A 23,075-nucleotide genomic window follows, 5' to 3' on the forward strand; every position below is an offset into this window, starting at 1 on the left:
TTATTTCAACTCAACTTAATATTCGGAGCCTAAGTTTGTTAAGAATGGCTTGATGGTAGACTTTTTATAAGCGAGATGATATTTTGTTTTCAAAATATTTTACTTGTATTTTAAATTTGGTATATATATATATATATTTTGTGTATTTAAAAAGAGTTACAAAAAAATTATACCATGTGGCGAATAATCATTTCAAGCTAATATTGGAAGGGATGTTTAGAACCCATGTATTAATGGGCCTAAGTCTAATGAAAGCCCAGAGGCTGAGCTATGAGCCCAAGGATGGATCTTATAGATATATATTGTGAATAATGGGATAGATAATGACTTCGATTGATCATGAAGGCGATTATTCCAATTTATACGAAGAGTATTTAAGATTGACTTTGGAGGTCAGCCGTCATCATCATTATCAAGTTTCTATAAATAACATCTAAAAGTAACATATCAAGACTGTAAAACACATTCTTAATAGTAACACAATCTGTGGGACCCTTACAAACTTCAACGTAACTTTCACATACCAACTACCATGCGATCATAGGCAACCTAAGATCAAAAGATGAATACGGTAAAGATAGAAGCAAGGTTGGTGGATGTTGAAAAAAAGTTGAAAAGGGCAACGGCTCTGGTAGAGCAACTACGGAAAGAGAATGAAGAGTTGAAGTGGTAGCACATTGCTACACCACCGGTCAACAACGATTAGACAAATGGAGATGTGCAAAGTGCAGGTGGGGTCAACATCGAAGAACTAGAAAAGAAGAGGCTACATGACGAACTAAGGAGCCTCGTGGATAAATACGAGGAGATGACAAGAAAAATAGGAGGGAACCTTCTTCTGTAAAGTAGTTGCTGAACCAAATCAATCTTCCCTACAACGGTGAGGTAATGGCAATACCATTCCCACCCAAGTTTAAAGTCCCCAGATTGATATGTATAACAGATCCAGGGATCCTGTAGATCACTTGGAGAATTTTAAAACACACATGACTCTCCATGGCTTTTCAGGAGAAGTCGCTTGTCGTGCCTTCCCATTGACTTTGAAATGGATAACACACAGTTGGTTTGGAACTCTACAACCAAGGTCAATTAACAATTTTGAAGAGTTGGCCAAACAGTTCTTAATACAATTCATGGCAAGCAGGAGATGCGGGCGACCTGCAGCCTACCTTTTCACCATTAAGTAGAGAGAAGAAGAAAGTTTGAAAGCCTACTCAACTCTATTCAACAAGGAGAAACTAACCACATATAATCAAGATGAAAAGATCACACTAACCACCCTATTGGGAGGCATATGGCCTTGAAGCCCATTCATGACCGAGTTGGCCAGGAAAACTCCCTTGACCTTGAGGGATTTCATGGACAGGGTTGATGACTATGTTAATGTAGAAGACACATTGCAGGCTCTTTTGGCGCTTAGGAAGCAATAGGTGAACTTTGAACCCAAAAATTCAAGTAGAGATAGGAAGGCTAGATCCGATCACCTAGGCGGGGGATGTGAGAGACACTCTAACCAGCAAGACCAAGGGCATTGCTTTATCCATAACAACCTGAATGTGGAAGAAAATCAGGGACTACAAGGAAAGATACACGACCACCCACAAGGGGCTAGCGCTATTGTAAGTACCAACAATCGGATACTCACTGGACAGAAGATTGTTATACCATGAAGAAGAGAGTAGCCAAATTGGCGGGAAGCGGGGACCTCGAATGAATGTTAGCAGATCCTATCAAACCAAGAAGGGAAGAAAGTCGGGGGCATGAGTTTAGGTAGAGTAGAAGCCCAAAGAGATAGCAGCAGGATAGAGAATGAAGGTAAGACACCCCTCGCCAACTGTGCTACCAAGACCAAGCCCCATTGAGGGGAAATCTACACCATAGTAGGAGGATTTGCTGGGGGGTGAGTGACAACATATAGCAAAAAGACTCATGCTCATCAAGCCAAATATCATGAAGTGTACTCAGTGGATAAGCCCTTCAAATACCCCAGACTGGGTACCACGTCTGTTATTTCCTTAGGAGATAAAGACTGTGAGGGCGTCTTATACCCCCATGACGATGCTTTAGTAGTCACTTTATTATTTGCACACTATATTACCAAACGAATCTTGATTGACAATAGGAGCTTAGATAACATCCTATTATGGGATGCCTTCGCTAAAATTGGTATTATCCCTGATAGGCTATGCCTATCACCAACACCTCTAAAGGGATTTTCCGACGAGGCTATCCAACCAATGGGTGCCATCGCACTACTAGTCATGACTTGGCAGGGAGCCAACATGGTTACAACGATGATAGATTTCTTGGTTATTAAAGCCTCATCATCCTATAACGCCATATTGGGGCGCCCAACTTTAAATAATTTGAAAGTTGTGACCTCTACCTACCACTTGAAAATGAAGTTTCCAACGGAATCAGGCATCAGCGAGGTTCGATAAGAATAAATCTTGGCGCAAGAATGCTACGTGCAGAAACTCAAGGTGAGGGCGCCATGGGTATGTGTCATCGAAAACTAAAGCACTAAGCTGTCGCCTCCACCATTAGTCATTGTTGGCCAAGAAAGTGAAGTTAGGGATGAGATTAGTCTAATGCAAATAGAGGCAAATTGTGACTCCCCCAACTCCCACATATGGAAATACGAGAATCGAGGCATCGGGATGATGACAACACATGTCACGCATTCCATCGCCAAGTGCCAAGTGTGTATATGCAAGAAAGTGTACAACAAAAACAACGCAGCGGAATAGATAAAATTAGTCGACTAAGTACTAGAATTTGTTTAAATGCAAATTTGCTTAAACATAAGCATACCAAAATATTACAAATTTCCAACAACAACAATCCAAAATACATAATTTAAAAGCAGGAAAATAATTTCCAACATAAGCAAGCAAGAGACAGTAATTCAATCCTCCGGCGGAGCCACTTCCTTGGGCTCAATCTCTTCGTCGTCTGCATCAAAATTTACGGTACTAAGAAATGGTACCACAGGTAAGTAATAATCCAAAAACAACCATGAGATAAAAATACATTCGTGCAATAAAAAAATGCATAAACATGATGCCATATGCATGAGACCCAAAAATCATCATTTTCTCAAAATGAGTAATTTTACACGCACACCAAAAATTCCATTTGGCCCATAACATTTCCATTCCATTAAAGCATAGTCGCCATTTTCCTAGAAAACGTCCCAACATAAAATCCGTTAATCAAATCTCGCCATTTTCCTGGAAAATGGCCCATTATCCTAGAAAATAACCCATTATCCATTTTAACTGTATGCACCATGATCTCCCTCAGGGACCATCTGCACATATTGGCTCTTTTCACCACACCATGGGTAACGACCATGCGTGTGACTTTGTAACGAGCGATGCTCAGTTCCACACCCAGCACGTTCGTAGCCAAGCATCCTCTAGCCCCCGCCAGCAGAGGGGCCACTAAATCGGCACAAGAGCATTACCATCCTGTCCGATCCCGTTGTCGCCCAGCGACAACTCAAGGGACGTCACTCAGTATATTGCGCTCCCGAGTAACCAGAGGAGCTCCACCGAAATAATACCCCATCTCGGCTTGGGATCATGATACGCACGCACTCAAAAATCCATTTTACACATAAAAGTTCAGTTTTCATTCATGCTCGTGAACATGCATGCAATTATGCAATATAATGACATGACACAAGAATGACCAACAGTTGATAAATCCCAATATCAATCAAACACACAAACTTCGTTCACCATTCCATCCGACCCCCGACTCCTCGGACTTAATTCGGCACGACCAACCAATTCAAAAATATTTGTTAAAGTAAAATATATTTAAATCTCAAAGTTTATGCGAAAAAATGCTTACAGCGCTTTAAAGACAATAAAATCTGAAAGTAGAAGTGCATGAACACCTGATTTATCATCAAAAGTTAGCTCGAAAATAAATCATCAGAAATTACAATTTTTTGGACTAAAATGGATTTCGAAAACAAGATGATTTAAGGTGAAATTTTCAGAATAAGGAGCTGATTTTTACTGGAATAAAACTTGAGGAAAATGGCTGGAAAAATGTAAGACTCATGGCTAAACACAAATCACCAAAATAGAAATTGAGACTCACGAACTAAGGCCAAAAATAGGGGCACGACATGAACAAAAATAGAGAAATGGAAGACCAAATAAATGAGGATGAAATGGCAATAAAACACAAACATAACCCATGAAAATACTAGAGGAAAAATAGGGGAAAATCGAGCATGAAAATGGAGTCCAAAAACAGAGCAAGACCCATGGATTTACATGTAAAAATAAAGAGAAAAACAAATGAAATAAAATAAATACAAGAGGGAAAAGAAGATTCGGTTTACAACAGAAGAAATAAAAAAAACAAAGAGATAAACATGAGAACCAAATACTAGTCCTAATGGAGTAGATTCGGTGCACGAAATGGAAGGAAACCGAATGAAGAGGAAGAAACAATGTGCGGCAAAAGAAGAAGGAGAAATGAACACAGCGGCACCTTCCGATTTACTATAGAAAAGAAGGAAAATAAAATGGAAATGAAGGAGAAGAAGAACTTGTTCAGCTATAGTGAAGAAGAACGAAAATGAAGAAGAAAAGGGAAAGTGGACGGCGCAAGAAGAAAGAGAGAAGAAAGGAAGAGAGCCCTAAGGGCTTAGAAGCCAAAACGATGCCGTTTAGGTAAGTTAAGGGGCTGGGTTTCAAGGCTCACGGGCTGGGCCCAAAATTGAAGAGAATTTGGCCCAAAATAAGGGAAAAGTCTAAAGACTCTTGGTGCAGCCAAAGGGCGTGGAGGTCAAAAGACCCCATGACCCCTGTACCTAGCCACCTAAGTCAAGTTCAAAGACTTGAGGTGCAGCTAGAGGGCTTGCAGGTCAAAAGACCCCACGACCCCTATACTTAGCCAATAAAGTCGAGTCTAAAGACTCGTAGTGCAGTGAAAAGGCGTGGAGGTAAAAAAACCCCATGACTTCTATACTTAGCCACCAAAGTCGAGTTCAAAGACTCGAGGTGCAACCAAAAGGTATAGAGGTCAAAAGACCCCATGACTCCCATTCTTAGCCACCAAAGTTGAGTCCAAAGACTCGTGGTGTAGCTAAAGGGAGTGGAGGTCAAAAGACCCCATGACTCTTATACTTAGCCACCAAAATTGAGTCTAAAGACTCGTGGTGCAGTCAAAGGACGTGGAGGTCAAAAGACCCCACGACCCCCATACATAACCACTTAAGTTGAGTCCAAAGACTCAAAAGGAGCAGCCAGAGGGTTTGAATGTCAAAAGACCCCATGATCTCATACTTAGCCAATGAAAGGCAGCGATCATACGGACCGGAATCGTGTACTAAATTAAGTGTGAAGATCACAAAGTCAACTCAAAGAGAGCAACACATTATCAACAAAGTATTACAACACATCAGTATTAAATTGTCCAAAACATTTCCAAAAGAATATTACAAAGTTCTAGTTACAAAAGTTCAAGGCGTTACAACAATCCAAAATAATATCATCCATGAAAGCTAAGAGAAATCTTCAGTCATGTGGAGTGGGCAAAGGTTTGGAGGGCATCGAGGGTGACAGTGAGTACAAGAAGGCGTTCGGCATAGTTCTATTCCCCAAGTGCTTCAAGTCAACTCTAGGATGGGCCAAGAAATGAGCGTGCATGCGGGTCACGCTAGCCCCATACATGTACCCTAAGGCTATATCCCTAACACACCTGGTGGAGGCCAACTGTGGATGTAAACGAACCACCTTTCCCCTTGAATCAGTCAATTCTGCCTCCAACTCTAACAGCTGTTTTCTTTGCTTCTTCACCTTTCCATCCGGATGCAGCATAGCTTAGCTTATCTTGTCTTGTTTAGCATTTGTGTCTTCTCGATCCTTCTTGTAGGCAGTGAACCTCCTGTACAGATCTTCATAAGGTCCCTCATTATTTGATAGTTGAAGGTTAAACTATCTCTAAGCTTCCCTAAGTGATTCCGTGGCCTTCGAAAGCTCTAGGGAAAGTTGCCTATGGTTTTCTTTAGAGGCATCTAGTGCCTGGACATGCCCAACACATTGTTGCTCAACAGAGGCCAATTGTTTCTGGGAAGATTCCAACTCCCCCTTAACACTAGACAGTTGGGCATGAGCTGAATCACATTCAGACTTTGCCAATAGCAAGGCGAAGTTATGCTTGGCATTAAAGGACTTAGCCCAAAGAAACTCCCCTTAGAGCTTAGGCACCTCATCATGAAGGAGGTGAAGGTCATCATTTAGAGAGTGGATATGCCCATCAGCTTGTTTGAGGTAGGAGTCTACCTCAGTCTTCTCATTTAGTAGCTAAGGAATCTTTTGCTTGGCAAAAAATGCAAATATTCGCCTCTGGCATACCTAAAACTCCAAATCGGCTCAATTGTTAACAATCTAGCCACCAAGTTCTCTATGCCTTGCAAAGCACAATAACACTCTAAGGAGTAAACCATACAAGTAAAAGGGAAAAATAGTAATAACGTAGCTAGCAATGTCATATCAGAGATAGGAAGTCTTTCAGGTGGCGAGACATCTCCATCACGCTCCCATCCTGAGGAGAGGAACCCAAGTGAGAGGGTCCCTCAGCCTCTCTTGCTGTGTCTTGTTGATCGTCCACTTGGACCATTCCTAGGGATGTGTCAATGGCATAGAAGATGTGGCAGTGATCTCTATCTCTAGTATAGATGAGGTGGCAATAGTCTCTATCTTCGGCGCAGAGGTATTCTGGACCGAGGAGGCGGGTGACGAATATAGGAGTGTCATCAGGGCTTTCTTCCCACCACCTCATATGTTATGACCTTAGCCATGCCCATTGAAAAGGTGTCAAATATGTTAGACGCAAAATTGCCACCACTAGGCATTGAAATTGATGAAAGAAAAGCAGGAAACTTGAAGGTAGGGTACCCATTGAATTTGAACCCTTGGCGGGCAACTTAAAATCAAAGGGCCAAATCAACAAGGGCTTGGCCTATAAGCTCATCAAGGTTGTCTAACCTGGGAGATGTGGTTGATGATATGGGCGTTGGAGAAACGGACGCTGTCTCCCCTTCAACAGAAGGCATCTCCCTCTCTAAAGTGGCATTGACGCCAGAATCAATGGGCATATCTGGCCTCATGACAACAGTTGTGCCCTCAATATCTTCAGTTGGGCGGCTAGTAGGCACCTCACCCTCTATTTGGCGAAGACGCTTCTTGGGAGCTTCAGAAGAAGGCGAGGAAGCAGGCCTCTTCTTGGAAGAGGGCTTCTTTATAGCTTTCAATTTACGCCCCTTTACATGGGATCGATCAGGTACAACAAGAAACCTATTAATGTTATTGGGAGCTAAGAACTGCTTCGTCCACAGGACACTATCATTTTCCTTAGCCCACTTAAGGTTTGTGTTGGCGTGATCCTATTCATGGTCGGTGAGGTCTATAAGGATTTTTTTATCATCACGGACCCATCCTCAATTAGCCTGAATGGGGAAATCCCAAATCTCCATTTCAGAGGCTGGGAATCTCAATTAGCCTGAATTGGGGAAATCCCAAATCCAAAAAAGAAAGAAATATTTCTTTTGCCATTGTTTGGCATTCGAATGACTACCTTCAAAGGCCGCCAAGTGTTGGGAATGGACACAGAAACTACAAATTTTACTTGATAGCTAGTTCATGGAGTAGAAAGAAAAGAACTCATAGGTGGTCAAATCTCAGTATCTCTCCACCAAAGGCTCTAGAACCATGTGGAACACTACATAATAGCACAAGAGCACAGGCCAAGTGATCGATGCAAAACTGCAAGTGCACAGTATCATAGTTTTATAATAAAGTGAAAAGAAAAGATCGTCCTCAGGGATTGGTACCTTACTTTTGCCAAATACTAAAATTATACTAATCTCGATTTTATCTAGAGGAATTACTAAGATTTTTGTAGTTGCAAATTAAACTAAGATCAACTCAAAGAGAAATACGCAAAGGAAATAAAATTGACGTTCAAAGATCAAATTTATGGGAAAGAAAACTTCTGGGAAATCGATTTCACCTAATTCTTTACTATGCTTTTCTCATCCAGCTAATTTAATTTAATTCTTTTCGTCTATTAGCAAATTTCTAATTCATCCAAAAGCCTCTTTCGATAGTCAATTAGAAATGACTCTTGTTTATCAATTCACACAAGAATATGCAAATTAAATAATCAAGAAAGCAATAAGATCAATGATTTAATTACTACATAGGTTCATACAAGTCTTTCGATCTTTATATTTACCTATGCTGAAATATTCAAGATCTACCTTATGATTCCCTCTTTCGATAGCAAATCACAAGATTAAATATCATCTAATCAATGGCCAGTTAATTAGAAGCAATAAACTCAGAATAAATCAGATAAACAAAGAGAGAATTGCTTTAAATTAACATAGACAATCAAGCATAGTTCGGAAATAGGTTACATCATTTTTCTAGAATAAATAAAATTTAGCTCATGTTAGAAATGGAATTCAACATAAACGAATTCACCATAATTGTTCTGAGAATATTGGAAGAAAATAAACGCTGAAAAATACTCCTCGCAGCCGCAACTCGTCTTCAAAAACTCAAGGAAATGATTCAATGTTTTTCTCCCGTCTGTGCTCGTGTATGATTCCAACGTACGTGCAATATATGGAATTCCCTCTCCAAAACAGATGAATTGAATCCTTCTAGCTGTGTTTTTCTGTCCCAAAAAATGTTCTCCAGTCAACAACCGCGACCATAGAGTGAAAAATCCCTTTTTATATAGTGTGATGGTGGAAAACCTTAAATTTGTCAAAATACGATGTTCGCTCGAGCGGGGTGTCGAGCGCACATCGAGCGTTCGACTCTATCTGATTTCGCTCGAGTATCCTATCGAGCGCACGTCGAGCGTTCGACTCTGCCTGATTTCGCTCGAGCGGCCAATGTCTTTGCTCGAGCGATCTTTGTTTTCCAGCAACCCGCTCGAGCTCACTGTCGAGCGGCAGTCGAGCGTTTGAATCTGCCTAAATTCGCTCGAGCGCCCAAAAGCCTCCACTCGAGCGATCTTGTAAAATCTGCAATACGAAATTTTGCAAGTCATCAAATACCCCCAAACTTACAACTTTGTTTGTCCTCAAACAAAAAGAAAAGCAAATGATAGTTTAGGCAATATCAACTCAACCCCAAAGAGAAGTATCATCACTCACCAAGCTTTTATGAATTTAGATTTCATCACTAGTATCTTACTCTTTTAGCATCAAAGATAGCAAGAAAATCAATCAAATGAAGTTGGGAGGGAGATAGTTTGAGAAAATCAAGAACGTTTTGAACAGGGTGATAGAATGGGAGGTGCAAGCCATGCGACAAGGTAGGAACTGTAATTGCAACTCTCATCGAGAAACCCTCCATATCCACAGCACCCTTGGAGGGAATAGTGAGATCTACAGAATCAGGAATACGGCACGAAGTCCTTAACCTCATCAAGTCTTGAGTTGAGAGTGTGGAACACCAATTGAACCCTTTGAGAAAAGGCAGAGTCTAACCCTTAGAAGATTCGGCTATGGAATGGGTAGAAACCCTAGAAGGGGTTTGCACAAAAGCTTGATGGGAAGTATGGGAAGAACCATGGTGAGGCATTTGATGTTTGGGTTGGAGGAAATAAAGTCGAGAAGGTGAGTGAGTGCAAGTCTTCAGAAGCTTAGAGAATAGGATACAAAGAGGAAATAGAAGAACTTGAGAAGGAGAGGTGACCCAAGGAAATGGAATAGGTAGCTGAAAGAAGGCAATGATGAGGGATTCTTGGGAAGGTGAACGGATGGAAGTGTTTTTGGTTATCATTTTTGAAAGTAAGGAGTAAAAGTGTGGGAAAAATTATAGAGGACGTGTGTCATGTCTTAGACGTGCAAGGAATTCAAATTTACTCAAGTCCATACACTAGTTAGCATAAACCCTTAGTGGGGTAAGATCCTTGAGGTCACCACCTGTCTAGAGCAAGTGGGGTAGAAGGGAAACAATGGATAATGAATTTCTCATGTGCTGGCACGAAGGAAATTAGTGGGGTAACTGGAAAGGATGTTTAGGACCGATGTATTAATGGGCCCAAGTCTAATGAAAGCCCAGAGGCTGAGCTACAAGCCCAATGATAGGTCTTATGGATATACATTGTGGATAATGAGATAGATAACACGTCCGACTGATTAGGAAGGTGATTACTACAATTTATACGGAGAGTCTTCAAGATAGACTTTGGAGGTCAGTTGTGATCACCATTATTATGTTCTAAATTTTCCACGTATTGATACAAAGGAAATTAGTGGGGTAATTGGAAGGGATGTTTAGAGCCCATACATTAATGGGCCCAATTCTAATGAAAGCCTAGAGGCTGAGCTATGAGCCCAAGGATGGGTATTATGGATATACATTGTGTATAATGGGATAGATAATGCCTCCAACTGATTAGGAAGATGATTACTTTAATTTATATAGAGAGTATTCAAGATAGACTTTGGTTGCTAGTTGTTATCACTATTATCATATCTCTATAAATAATATCTAAAGGTAACATATTGAGACATTCACTCATACACTTATATTGAGATCACTTCTCTAACTTAGGTATCAGAGTTCTACTGGGCACCCCACGCTGCCCTCTAATTTCGTTGTAGGTTATTTATGATGTTGGTGGTGTAAAACATGTTCTTAACAAGTATGTTTAATATGTAATCATTTTAAAGTATTAATTTCGAAGATCACACTCAAATTATAATGTACCCCTCTTTTCTGTTAGAAAAAATGACGAACAATGTTTGGTCAAAAACCCATGATGACGTTGGCAGACTTGACCCTTGCCATTATGGGTAGTTATTATTTATGGTTTTCATTTTCTTGATTTCTTAGGGCTGGCTTGGGGAGTGAGATGATGTGAGAATTTTGTAAATAATAATAAGATATTTTATGAATAGTAGTGAGATAGTTTGAGTTGAGTATTTTTTAAGTCTTGGGAAGGAAGAGAAAAAAGTTGAACGAAAAATATTATAAAGTTAAAATATTGTAAGAATATAGGTTTATAATATTATTTTTGTTTGGAGATTTGAAAAAGTTGGAATTGCTTTTTCTTTTTTATTTGAAAATTTGAAAAAATTGTAATAATTAATTTGAAAAATTGTAATGATTAGTTTGAAAATTTTATATTTGAATTATGTTAGGAAATAAAATGGAATGAGATGAAATGAGATTAGAAGAGAATTTTATGTCTCATCTGATTCCCCAATAGAGAAATATGTTTTGTAATTTTATTGGCATTTGAAGGTAATTCTAAAATAGATAGCTTGAAACTTAATACAAATTGTAGGGTATTTCTAGAGAGTCGTATATTTTTCCCTTAATTTTTAGTTTGCTTAATTTATTTAGAATTAATTGCAGATTTAGTTTTTGAAATTAAACGTTTTTATCAAACCCTTCATAAATCTCTTAAGTTTCATAATTAAATCACTTCACCTATCTCCAAATAGGATTTATTTATTTATTTTTTATTTTTTTAATGAGACAATTGCCATACAACTTATGTGTTTGGGAATTGAAAGTACTTTAGGTATTCTTAACACATTTCACTACTGTTCATTACTTTATTATTACTATTTAGTATTTTTTACTACTATTCAATATTTTATTATTACTTTTTACATAATTTTTTACTACCATTCACAATACTTCTTAACACTTCTCACTATCTAAACCCAACAACATGCAAGGCAATCAAAACTTAACATTAGAAATATCTAACTACATCATCTATTCCTTAAGTAGGCCTACGACCTGTCCTATGCGGGAGGGTAGCTGGCTATCTCAACTCTTGCACCCACCCAGGTAGAGGACCTATTTTTTTTATCCTACTACCTAGCCCCATTATATGTGGGTGAGTGGCCCTGCTTGGTGAGTGGGTAGATTGCCCTCGAGTTGTCTGGCCACCCATGGATCTCAATGGGCCATTAACCCATTAAGCCTAGATTCATTTTTGAAACCATAACTTGTTTTATAACCCTGTGGGCCTAGAAATGACCTTCAGCCCATATAAAAAATATATAATTTTTTAATCTAAATATAAATAAAGTTTACATCTAAATTATTATAAATTAATCTAAAAATAACTTCAATCCCTAAATAAAGTTTATAAATAAAAATCTAAAAATATTACAAACTAATTTAGAACTATTACAGATAGTTTGAGTACTCTGACAAAATTGTTACAAATAGTCCCTCCAAGGCATCATGCCACCAAGGGTCCAAGATGCACTATGCAATAAGTTAATAACCATATAGAACCTGAAAAAAAAAACCATAAAATAATGGATGAAAATAATAATATGATATCTAAAAAATAAAAGAAATTTAATTAAAAATGTAAGAAAATAAATACGAATATGCAAGGAATGAATTAGCAAACCATGAGTGTGTCAATGCGCACCAGAATTAGATTGAGATTGGGCCTCTGAAATATAAAACATTTTACAACAAATAGTTAATCAAAAGTAATTACCATTTCCATCTTGATCCTTCTCCAGCTCTTAGTTGTTCACAAAGTCTACCACCTCCTAAACCTTAAAAGGCTTCTCTTTGATCTATCTTTAAGTGCAAATTAAATTTTCCACAGTGTGGTAGAAGATAATGAACTCTTAAATGAATCCAATATGCACTTCCAGTGCTAACTGCTAAAGGCAGACTTTGAGGCTACAACAGAAATATGAATGGCTATGATGTTATGAACTATCTCCTCGAGAATAGGATAGTTGACAACATTTATCTTTCACTAACCTAAAATATCAAACTCCTCCACATATAGGTATAACTCCGTCAACAAATATCTTTTTAAGTCCATTTGGCTATCTAAATTCTTTTTATATATCGCTAAATCGCATACCCTACTTACACTTTCTTCTCTTCTTGGCATTGGTAGGAGGCGAAGTGGTGGATGATGGAACCTTGATACTAATTCTCTTGAATAAGGCAAACTCATCATACAACCTATTGAGGGTAATGGTATCCTTAACCCTTAACAAAAGTTGATCTAGCAATCCTTTCCCAGCAGTACTTTCCAACCCATACAGAATTCCATCAACTTGTAGCACAGGCTAAAAACAATAACAACATATAGCAAAATGTTGATCTTACTCAAATCTCTCCAATATTTCTCATATTTGAGCTTCATGTTCAATGTTATGATATGTAAAGTAGGATCAACACTTTACACATCTCATCCAACTACATCTTAACTTGATAAATTTGTTGCCAGTATTAATTTGGTATGACATATAAAGAACCAAAAAATGGTGTAGGTGATATCATGGAAAAGTCTCAAACATTCAACAAGCAACTTAAAATTTTCCTAATCTGCATCTTTGGGTGGCCCTAACCTCCTACTCCCTTCCTCCTTATTAAAGTGATGAATATTTTGCATGTTCCCATTTCCCATGACCTTAAAGGTCTTTCTATATTATTTGGATGTTTCTAACATAAGAAAAGTTGAGTTTCATTTTAAAGGGATATCAAGGCACAGAATCTTCTTACATTAGAGACCCACGACATTAGAAAAAGCTTGAATTTCTCAAGTCCTACCGATAAACCCTACTAAGGACCTTATGCCTATATTAGATTAGGGTTTTGGATTGAATCCCTAAACCCTATATGAAGTTAGGAGTTCAATTCAAAATTCTAACCTAATTTAGGGTTTTGGATTAAAATTATGATGCCTCCAAACTCCGCTTGAGATTTGACGGAGATTGAAACATCGAGACATGCAATACAAGGTTACATATCCTTATTTATGACAGATAAGATGCAATGTAACTAACATGTGTCTAACAATATGCAGTAAATGCAACAGATTATTATTTTTTAACCAACATTCATTGTACCAAAATACTAAATCCCAAAATAACCTTATGTTTCATTCATACATATCCAAAAGTATCATCATTCATCCAACAAGTCTTTAAAACAATTAAAAATTGTACTGGAGTTGAAACTCCTTAGTTACATACATAAAGAAATCTAATCTATAGTCCAAGCTGCTCATGTAGCTCAGCTATCAGTGTCAAAATAACATCCAAAAATTGGAGTATCATCTCCATCAGCTCTTCGAGGCTTGTTCTTGATCTACTTGACGTCATCCAATTGGGGACTCAATGCCGAAGTTTTGAATACTATTTCAGTGATTGTTTCGATCAAGATACTAGAATGAAATATTTTGGTACTGGTACCATTACCGTTTCTTTTCGAGATAATTTATATATGAATAAATTAATTATATATATAAAAGCTATCTTCCAAAATAACAACAGTATAAGTCATAAACTCAATAGTACTTCTCAATACAAGTCTTAACAATACACGTACTCATAAAACTTAATAATACTTCTAGGTTCTCAATCCAACTATTAAAAAGAAAAAACTCATCTTCATCAATAAGACAATAAAGATTAACACTTGAAATATTAATCAAAATATTTTCGTTAACGTCACCATCATCATCAACATTAAGACCAACATTATCACCGTCTTCCACATTTAGTGAGTCTAATGGTTCCTTAATACTTGCCCAATTCAAGTTTTCTCCATCAACAAGCTCAGATTATTCACCCATTTATTCCCCTATCAAGTCAATGTTTTCAAGGTTGATTGAATTCAAAGCATCTCTTCCCCTTTCCATATTTCTGTCAAAATAAAAGTCAAACATAAGTGAAAATGTTACATATTTTTCAATAGTGAAAAACATTATTATTGAAAACTTTATCTCTCTCGTAGCTTCAAGTTATAACGAAAAAATACTAAATCATTCAAACGTTTATGCTCTAATATATTCCTCTTCTTCAAATGAATAAACTCAAATGTGCTCTATTTCAAAGCCACTTGTACTACAACATTGATTTAGTACTAGAATTGTAAATTTTTGAAGCGTTGGAACCTCATGACCAAAATAAGTCTACCATGCAACTGTGGTAACAATACAATTATAAATGATTAATTATTAGCCACCACCATGGAATCTTAGATTCACACTATTTGAAAAATGATATGGATAATACCTAGACTAATTTTTTCACGCTAGCAGATTGCAAAAGAATGTCCAAAATACATTTTGCATTCTTATACAATTCAAGTTCTTCAATGATCTTGTCTTGATTATCGGGATCGAGTTCCAAATTCATAACACAATTCATAAACCCTCTTGAAACATCATTTTTATTTTTAAAGCAAGGGTTATAGTAAATTCTAGCGTTAAGAAAACAATTTGTCGCAAGTAATGGACTGTGAAACTGCTTATCCCACCTAGCATCAATGATCCTGATGAATGGCATAAATGCAGCAACTTTTTTATTGCATCTCGATTTTATATTTTCTTTACTTTTTTTCCATTGCATCATACAAATATCCCATTATAAATCTCTCTTCCATGTCAATAAGTCGTAGAGCTCGAACCAAAGGCTCAATAATTTTCACAATAAATTGATATTGAGCTCAAAACTTTTTATCTTTTAGAACAATTTCAGCTATCTCCTTCCCGATGTTGCTTTTAGAATGACTTGATGCAACCCACTTATCATAAGTAAACATTTGTTTAAGCTCTTTCTTAAACAAAAGTAACCATTGGATACTTAAAAAATTTGTTGCAAAGCTTGTGACTATAGGGCAACATAAATCACGACCTTTGGTGAAGTCTCTTCTCATCAAAGTCAAAACCCAAGCATGGTTATAGATGAAATTTGTTATCTTCCTTGCATTTCTTATAGTTTCATCAATAATTCTCCTTGCCTGGGATTAGAAAAACTTTTCAACATCAAATCTATACAATGAGTTGCATAAGGGGACAAAAAGACATACCCTTAAAAAGGCTGTAACTTTTTTCCTATAGCTTTATAACTTGCATCATTGTTCGTTGTGTGAACTGCACAATATTTTCAGCTCCAACTTCTTGAATGACTTCGTCCAAGATGTCAAATAGCACTTTTAATCATCTCCTTTGAACATATAGATAGCACTTTTAATGGAATGTTGAGACCCAGGAATTGTTCTTGAAGAAAAAAATCTATTCAATGCCCCCACTGACTTTCTAGTTCAACATTCTTTATCCTTCCTCTTACCTTTTGAATGCTAATATTGTCCCTCAATATTATCATCAATATCATCATATGTTAAATCTACAGGGCCTCCAATCTCTAACCTTAAATTTCTTTTCTTTTCTTTGTTTGTTTTGTTTTGTTTTGTTTTGTTTTTCTTTTTTGTTTTTCCAGTTCATTAAGCAACTCCTTTATTTGCCACTTTATATCATCAGAGACCTTTTTACTTGCTTCTACATTACTTAGAATCCCAGTTAGATGATACTTCAACTGAGTGATTCCACCACCTCTAATTGTTTTGCTACAATAGACACATTGAGTATTATTTCTTGCCCCTGGCACTACGCGTGCATGGGCTCATGTTGGATCCTCTAATCTCGCAGGAGCAAGTGTCGTAGATCTAGCACCGGTTAATTAACAATCATACATTTTTATACTCTTGCATAATGATTTATCAACACTTATTCATTCAATATTTAATTTTTAAAAAAAGATTAAATTTCCTCAAACGCTTTCTTCCCCCTTAAAAAATTACTTTTTTTTCTTTTCTTTTTCTAGGTCCTATTTTAAACCTCTCTTTATATACTGCAAGCAACTAATATTAAACCTCTCCTTATATACTGCAAGCATGAGAAAGGTAAGTCCAGAAGATTTTCCACTTCAAGGGATTTTGATATGATAGCGTTCATAAAAAATTTCTTGTTAAGACATAAGATGGCCATTACTCTTTTGTAAACTTCTACACACAACTAAAGATGTCTTGCACAATGAACACCCAAGGAACCAAAACAGTAAAACCCAAACCAGAACCTTCTTTCCCATTTCCTATGAGTACATCCTTTTATAACATTATTTTGCTATTAGTTCTTAAATCTTAATTCTTATAACAACATTTCTATAGGTCATAACAAGGTAGAAGCTAAAACCACAACTTTTACAAAAATAAGTGCTCAAAATCTCTAATAAAACTATCATTCTCAAACTATTTTATCAAGTAATGACATATTTTCTATAGAAGTCTCTTATATTGAAGTAATTGTATATTAAGTAATGTTTTATAGAAATTTAGTTCCTTATTTTTATGTCAATGAGTTGGAATGATGCAATTGAAATTCATTTGTTGTAAATTAAACACATATGGCATTTTAATTTTCAATTTGCTTAACTACAGACATGAACATCAGAACATGAATTGATTGAATATACTGCATGAAGTTGAGGATCAGACATGAACACCAAATGACCAGAATACAAATTAGAATATAGGTTATTTATAACAAAAATAAACATCATCTTCAAGCTTCAAGATAACTAAGAATGTGGGGTTTGGGGCCTGGGCGTCTACCTGCAACGGAGGATTAACATTGACCTGAGTTGAAGTATTCAACGGCGACGACGTGGAAAGTTTTCCTCGAATTTGGTCTGGGCAGTGCTAGGGAGAAATAGATAGAGAAGAAAGGAAAAGGCATGGGGTGGGGTGGGTGATTGCTGACTAGGGTCTGGTCATGTGGGACTCTAAGCATTGGTGGTGATAAGAAGAGGATTGATTCATTGAAGGAGAAATTTCTCCTCTGTTTAATTACTGACCACAAAAAATCAAGGGAAAAAAAATCCATGATTTTGAGTTATTTTTACAAAAAAGCCCTGGCCCTTTCACTTTAATAACAAAATCGCCAACCCTTAATTTAAAATACCAGACTGAAATCTATATACTAGCTGAAATGCCAAAAACCAGTTAGTATTGACTGAAACACCCCGAAATGGCTGGTATTTGACCCGGTATGAAACTTAGCCCTCTCTCGTGCTAGTTATTGTTCTATCACGGTAAATTCTTGCCATTTTGGCCAGTATGGTATGATTTTTAAAACTTTGCTCAGCGCTCCATTAGGTCCTGGCACAACTTCTACTATTCTGAAGGGAATGGAATTTGAGACCATTATGTTGAGATTTATAATTTTTAGCAAGTTATACTCCTAAACTACTGACAGTATATTAAGTTTGCATGACAATAAATAATAAATATGACTTGTATGTGTGATAGACATTGACTTGCTTATGCAAAACATAACTTAATGTCATCAAAGTTTTTCATAATTCATGACGTGCTTACTTTCATAAACAAATGCCATTCCTTCTTATTCCTGATCTTAGATGATATAGACACTCCATAGTTCCCCATAAATCATGTGCTCCTACTGATAGTGCCTCACATCATAGGTTCTTCCACCAGCTATGAGTACATCATGAAAGTTTTACCTCATGAAAATTCATTGTCTTAAGTCATGTTTAGCACCCACTAGCGTTTGGTGCCTTTGATTTTGCTCGGAAATCTTTTGGATCCACTTGAAGTTTGATTGACGGTTCTTTATCAACTCAGGGGATTTCACTCCATTTTATTCACTCTAAAGTAGAAAAGGGAGTTCTACTATGATAATCCCCCATCCTATCATTTGGGATCGTGATAAAACTTAACAGCTCATGCTTGACTAATTAGAAAAATGTTTTATGATAGACTCATATGCTTTATGACATGTATTCATGCTGTATGACAGATATTCATATTTGACATATATGGAAACATGGCATGGCATAAACATTTCAATATAAACTAAACATATGATTATAACATGGATTTATGTGCATGGATCTTACCTTCTTACATACTATAATATACTAAAAGTTAGAAGCTAACTTATAGTCATTTGTGTGTAATAACATAGAGCAAGATGAAATGAGAGATATTCTACGGTTAAGAATTCTCATTTAACTTAGAAAATAAGAACTTACTAATACTAGGACATTAATTGCAAAATTGCCCCTTAATTCTTGAGATTTTGCAAATAAGCCCCTAAAATTTCAAAATTTACAAACGGGCCGCAAACTTTACAAAACTTTTACATACTTAATGTATTTTTAATTCTAAGTCCATCTACAAAAATTTACAAAAAATCACATCCAATATAAAAACCTTACATGGCCCAAACATCTAGCCCTAGTTTTTCACTTGTTTGATTTTTGGCCCTTATGCACACTATTTATTCCAAGATCCAAAAATAACAAACAAACTAACATCCAATTCCTAGTTTAGTAACATGCCAAGACTCTAATCATATATTTTTTCCAAGGCTATAAACTTGTCACTTGAAAGAATCAACACAAAACAATAAGAATAGGCCAAACAAAACCTTAACATAGTGTCTTTGGCCTTTCACTTGAAATTTGACACTAAGGACACCAAAGGATCATGAATCCTAACCTCTAACATATTAAACACTCAATCTTAGTTGATATTATGCATGACTAAGCAACATAAATTATTTTGTTCAAGAGTTGAAAAATTAGCTTGCACACCTACCCTAGGACTCGAAACATGTTCATACTCGTTTTTGAATAAAGTGACTAAATCTCTAAGTTGCATGCATATTTTTCTTGAAATAACACATCTATACATCTCATATTCATGTTCTATCTTAGTCTTACCAGCATTTTCAACATAACATAACAAGTCAAAATCCTCAAAGCTTGCATAAACATTCATATCTTTGCATGTTTATGAAAAGCTAAATCTAAAACCCTAGTTATAAGGCTAAAAATCCAACTCAAATCATGGATCCAATCTTTATGAACAAGAGTTTATAGGATCAAACTATTGATTCACATTTTCTAGAGTTTAAAGGACAAACTTAGACAAATAACTCCATGATTTAAGGTTTTGGTTTCTCCTAGAGGAGCATGCAAATCTTTCTATTAAGACCTCACAAGCCATAAATCCAACCAAGGATTTGTATAGTCATCAAATTACCACACTAGAGAACAAAAACACTTAGGATTACACAAAACTTCATCAAAACTTCCATGGCACACCAGTGATGCTCAAATCAAGAACCTCAATACCAACTATCAAGATTCAACCATCAAACTTTGAAGAAAAATAACTAACATACTACTAACAAGCTCAAGACTCAAAGCATCATAAAATAAAAGAGGTTGAAGTTAGGGAATATACTTACAACCTTTGAATGACCAAGAGAAAACTTAGCACCAATCTCCCTCAATACTCACACTAAAACAAAGTGTGAAAGTCTTGTGTGTGAGAAATGAAGAGAATGGCATGGGGGCTATAGGAAAAGAGATAGGGGCTGAATTAGGTGGTTGATGGAAGGTCATGATGATGTTGGAAGGCTTTGTGCTTGCTAAGTGTGTGTGTGTGAGGTGGAGTGTTGTGGCTTTGATTTTCAAGTACACTATTGGATTGACCACAAGGTAAAAAGTTGTTCGAGAGAGTGGTCATTCAAGGAGGGTTGCATATAGGAAAACCTAGTGGTTGGAGTGTTTTCGGTTGAAACAAATAACATCACACTTGATTGCCTCTCTTTAGGGTTTAGTTAGGGTTTCATTTAGGGTTTTAAGTTTAAACCCAATTGGGGTTGGTCAAGGCACTACAAGAAAAATCGGCTATTGGTGCTAGGTAATTTTACTTCGAACGTTTTTTGGATGTAATAGAGGATTATTTACTGTAGTCGCATTTTTGCTGTGGTGGGTGATAGAATTGCAGTTTAAGATACCTATTATGGCGACTTAGCATCTTCGCAACAAAGGAATGAGGGGAATGACATGAAAAGATAGTTATTTCCCTGTAGTAGTGACATATTCCTTGTTGTATTAAACCGTAACATGTAAAATCAAGGGAACTGCCCTCTACATCTCTCCGCAAAATGGGTTTCTGCCTTTCTGTCTTCTCGATGACCCCTTGACCTCAACACCTGATATTGTCCACCTCCTGCACACCGTCGTTCCACGCCTCCTAACCTAGCTGGTAACTCTCTCTCTCTCTCTCTCTCTCTCTCTCTCGTCATACTTCAGACCAGAATTCTTTCTCTCTCCCTCTCTCCTCCTCCACAATCAAGGCTGCCCCATGCGACCATTGTGCAAATCTATGCATGCCACTTCCTCCATGTGGTTCCTATTTGAGCAAGCTATCTCCTCTCCTTTCAATTTGGGTGGTACTTCTATCCCTCAATTCGTGTCTATCTCTCTTAGATTTTGGTATTTTTATTTAGTTATGTGTTTTGCTCATTTGCAAGTGATAGGTAAAATTGCAGTGTGTTATCTACTTTACAAACTTTTAGTTGCTAAAGGATTTGTTTTGATAAATTTTTAGATACTGATTTATAAGTAATTTTGAGTTTTTGGAGGTTTGGTGAATGTTGTACAGGGATATGCATATGACAATTCATGTATGTGGGATGTTGTATGATTTTGGTGGCAGACAGGGTTGATCAATCCAATATGGATTTCTATTATTATGTTGGATGCCTTTAATATTAACTAATGTTAGCTGCCCTCCAGATTAATTAAATTGGATTAAGCTGGTTGTTTGTGTATAAATCAGAGTATATGTAATAATCAGTAGAAATAGGTAGAATTAGGAGTGGGAAATACTCACAAGCTTCATAAATTTTTGGCTCTAGTAGTAATTGAATCATAGCAGAGGTTTTATGCTTACATCCTTGAAACAAAGGTAGTTTTGTGCTTGGCTTGGTCTGGCTCTACCTTTCTCTCTTAATAAATAAAATTAAAGACATTTGTTTGTAGTTGTCATGAAGGATATACTTGGTTGTAATAAAATTAAAATTAAACTCGGTCAACGAGTTTCATCTTGCATCTATAACCAATATGCATGATTTAAGAGTGAGTTCCAGTTATTTGTAGTTTTCATGATTTGTTCGTATCCCTCTCTATAGGCTTTCTACTTAAAACAGTCTATTATGTCTGCAACTGTAACATCCCTTGTGGCTTTCTAACAAACCTTTTGGGTTTAATGCCAAAAATATGCCCTAGAAATTTAAGCTTGATTCCTATTATGCTTTGTAGCCATTGTACCCACTTCGAGAAGCTGCCATAATTAGTACAACAACAGCCATACTTGTTAAAGGATAGAAAACATATATTTAATTTCTAGAAACCAAGTTACTAGTTTCATAGAGAATTGGGGAAATTGAAATATGAATACAAGAAGTTTACAAATTAGATCACATAACTAGAAGCCCAAGGTAAATATATTTCAGAGAGAATGCAATTTCGAGATAGATACTTTCTGTTGGGCAAACTGGATTTCAGATTAAATGCATTAAATCACTTTAATGGTTTACTTATCAAAGGATGTTAAAGTATAGACTTGCTTGCTAGCTTCATCTTTCCTATGCTTAATTTTCGTGAATAAATCTATAAATTTTTGGAACCGATTTTTCCTTCATGTAGAAAAAAACTATAAATGAAATAAAACATCCCATATGTAACTTTTATCTTGTTTCGTTGACATTTTTTTCCTAAAATGTTCTTGATTTTAAAAAGATCTATATATATATTATGATCATATATACATGTGAATGACATTCCAATTCAGAGTAGTACTAATCTTTGTACATCTAAGAAATCATAATGCTTAATTAATTAATGCCATATTAAGTGTATTATCATTGGTTACACACACATATGTATATATATATGTATATCATTTTTTTTTGACTAGTAGATGAAATATTATAAGTCATTAAAACTTAGGAAAGAGATACATGACAAGTTGTCTGAACTAAGAATCACATCAATTGCATTCTCTGGTATTAATAATGCTGCTTTGGCAAGATCATGCTTGTATATTCATTGTCTATTGTATTAACATGTGAAACTCGCTAGTTAGCCACTAGGCCAAAATCTGCTATTCCTCTTCCTTTGCTCATCCCCTCGGCAACGAGTTCACAGGTAGTCATCTCCTCCCCTCCATCTCCCCTGCCCCACACTACCCATTCCCTCCTCTCAAGGTCATCTCTCCTCCATTCACTCTCCTAGTTTTCCTCCCTTGTTGCCATCTCCTTTCTCTATTTGGCTTAGGTTTCTTCCTCCATTTTTTTTTATAAAAATCTTTCTTAAAACCCACCATTTAACTTTCAGTTTTAAAAAAACTGTCCCA

Source organism: Carya illinoinensis, chromosome 2 (genome assembly GCF_018687715.1).
Source record: "Carya illinoinensis cultivar Pawnee chromosome 2, C.illinoinensisPawnee_v1, whole genome shotgun sequence".
NCBI lineage: Eukaryota > Viridiplantae > Streptophyta > Magnoliopsida > Fagales > Juglandaceae > Carya > Carya illinoinensis.